General features: G+C 43.0%; 1 pseudogene; it reads right to left on the bottom strand.

The window, feature by feature from the left end:
- Positions 1–1,141: 1,141 nt before the first annotated feature.
- On the bottom strand, positions 1,142–2,291 carry LOC101587808 (annotated as a pseudogene).
- Positions 2,292–2,968: the final 677 nt, after the last annotated feature.

Genomic DNA, 2,968 nt, shown 5'->3' on the forward strand with positions numbered 1-2,968 from the left:
TAGGTAAGTACAAGGACCTGGGTTCAATCCCTGGTACCACATGCCATGCTAGCCCCACCCCTCACGCAGAGCTGGCCACCGAGACTGGGCGTGGTGGTGCACACCTGTCATCCCAGTGCTGGTGAGGCTGAAACAGGAGGATCACTAGGAGTCTGAGCTGTGTAGTGAGACCCTGCACCAAATACATAAAATTAAAAAAAAGAATGAACATATTTGGTAGCTTGAAGTGACCTGGATAACACAGGTTCCTTGTGCCTAGCTTAGTGGGGAGGAGTCTATTGTGTGAATCATTCTGTAAGAGCTGGAGTTCAACATGAGGAGCTATTCTCCCAAGCTGCTCTACCGAACACCAGGCACTGTCTTTCAGATCATTTCTCATGTAGAACTCCACTGTGTGGTCAGTCAACAATCACTTCATAGCCCTGTTGGTGGTGGATGGTGTGCCAACTCTCTGGGGAGGGAGAGGGAGGCCTTAGAATGCCACATTTCAGTTTCTAGAATTTGGCTAATGTGCTGTAGGTTTCCGCTGGTCTGTGGAAATACTTGCTTAATGCTTAATGTTAATGCGTAATAGTGTTTTTAGTCTTCTTTTTAAATTTTTTCTCTCCTTTTTCTCTCTTCTTAATTTCTCACAAAAATTTTTGTCTCTTTTTTTCTTCTAATTTTGCCTGCATATATCTGAACAACTGATTCAAGAACACTGTGCAGTACAACAAACACTGTCAAATTCGTATTATTTTATTTAGTGAAACTCTGTATCATTTGTAATTTATTTGGTTTTCAAACTATTTTGTACTCTTTTTTTAAACCATACAAGAAGTTTTTATTCATTAATATTCATAAATACACACAGCAGCTTCATTAGAGATTTCCATTTTCCTCTTCAGTTGAAATGTGGAGCATTAGGAGAGCCTTTTCCATGTCAAGGTACAGGAAGCAGAGGTCATCCCTTCCCTGCTACCTACATTTACCTGCTAGAAATAAAACTTAGTTAAGTGAAAATGATTATCATATGTATTTTTCTGTCTTCCTTTTGAATGTACACAATGTAACAAGAGTGACAGACCTGAAATTACGATCACCAAACAAACCCAAGATAGCTGTTGTCCACGTTCATTGGCAAATACAGCACAGTGGGATGTCAACAAAGAGGAGGTGGTGGAGGCTCATTTCCTTAATTACTCTCTTTTAAATTTAGGTTTTCTAGAGCAACATCTAAAGTTATAATATCTACACAGCCCACAGCACCAAAATCTGCCATTTCTCCCTGTTCATCCTCATCTGAGGACGAGCTCTCTTCCCGCATCAAGGTGGACAGCAGGAGCTCTTGGATGAACAGGCTTCAGTCTGTGCGCTCGCTCTCCACAGAATGGTACTCAACTTCTGACATTTTAGGATCATTCAACCTTGTTAAAAGAAACTGGGAATTCTACAGCATCTGCTGACTGCCTTCTGTGTTTGCTACGTTGCTTGTTGCCGTGGACTGTGTGATTGCGGTGGTGAAGCTGCCTGTGTTCCTGCGCCGGGAGACGATGCGCGCCGTCTCCAGTTGCTGCCGGGCCGCCTGGGCGTGCTGCGGTTCTAGCTGCAGCTGCATCTGCAGTTGTTGTAACTGAGAGGTAGAAGGGCCGGAAGAATTAAGCTGTCCTCCTGCAGAACGTCTCACTCCTGATAACTGAGATAGAAGCTCAGCTATGGGATCCGCGGCTTCCCTATTGCTTGGGGAATATGAACTCTGAGAGGAAGAAAGTCCACCAGTAGAACTGCTAGCAAAGTGCAGGTTTGATCTACAAGCGTGAGGATCTCCTAGTCCCTGGCCAGGGTGAAACATTCTAGTACATGTCAAACACCACTCGATGCATCTAAATCTCTAGGGGCTCTGTGTTCAAGTGTCAGATGAGTTGCAAAGTCATGATTAGGATCGCCTCCAGGTAACGCTGCACATATTGGACAATCGCTTCTGTTGATGTTTCTGCACATTCAGAAGTGACATGTTCTTGAAGAGATGTCTCTGTATAGCCCATTTTCCCACAACAGGGACAAGTAAAAGACTGTGGCTGCTGTACAGAGAAAGCCTCCCCACCATAGTACAAATCGAAATCTACCCTTGTTAATATGCACTGCGTTGGTGGTCAGTTGTGTGCCTTGTTGTAGTTGCACCACTTTCATAACAAGATGCACAAAGATCATAGTCGTAGCAAATTAAACACTTATATCTGGGACCTCGAACATTTCCTTTTAAACATGCATCACAGCTGACACCTTCATGTCGGGACATCCTAGTTCAGACGGCGCGGTCCCTCCTGGCTCAGCTGCAGCGTTCCCTGCGGTGTCCTGGGCTGCCCACACTGGGTGGCCGACTCCCACTCGTGTGCTCTCTTTATAAAATAAAAAAAAAAATTTAAAAATTTCTAGAATGTATCCAACAAAAACATCTTTCATGGGTACAGAGGAAAAAAAGTTCACAGTGGAATTTTATGGTCAGGAAAATATATATCACCCCAAATCCATGCTGCACAAGGGAGCAGTCACATAAATTCTGGTACATAGTGTTAGCTGTTTAAAGTAATCAGGAACTTCATCAAGGCATCAAGCTCCTATCTTATACTATTTAATAATAAAAGCAAGTTGCAAAATAGCACATAGACAATCAGTCCTTCTTTAGGGAAAATTTTGACATTAATAATATATATGTAATGTACACACAGCAGGCAGAACATGCACCCATCTGACAGTAGTTAGTTAGCTTGTGTCAGTGAGGCTTTAGGGTGGTTACACAGCCCAATCTTTGTACATTCGTAAGAGTTCAATTTTATATCGCTCTATATTATGTCTGTTATCAGAAAAAGCCATAAAGATACTAAGCCCTGTGTGGGGAGCTGGGGAATGAAAGGCAGTTATAGCCCCTGCCCCTGTTTACAAGGTGTTAGGTCAAAGTCAAGAGAAAGCATGTAAACAAATGACAGCA

The sequence above is a fragment of the Octodon degus genome, unplaced genomic scaffold, assembly GCF_000260255.1.
Source record: "Octodon degus isolate 3935 unplaced genomic scaffold, OctDeg1.0 scaffold00042, whole genome shotgun sequence".
NCBI classification, from domain to species: domain Eukaryota; kingdom Metazoa; phylum Chordata; class Mammalia; order Rodentia; family Octodontidae; genus Octodon; species Octodon degus.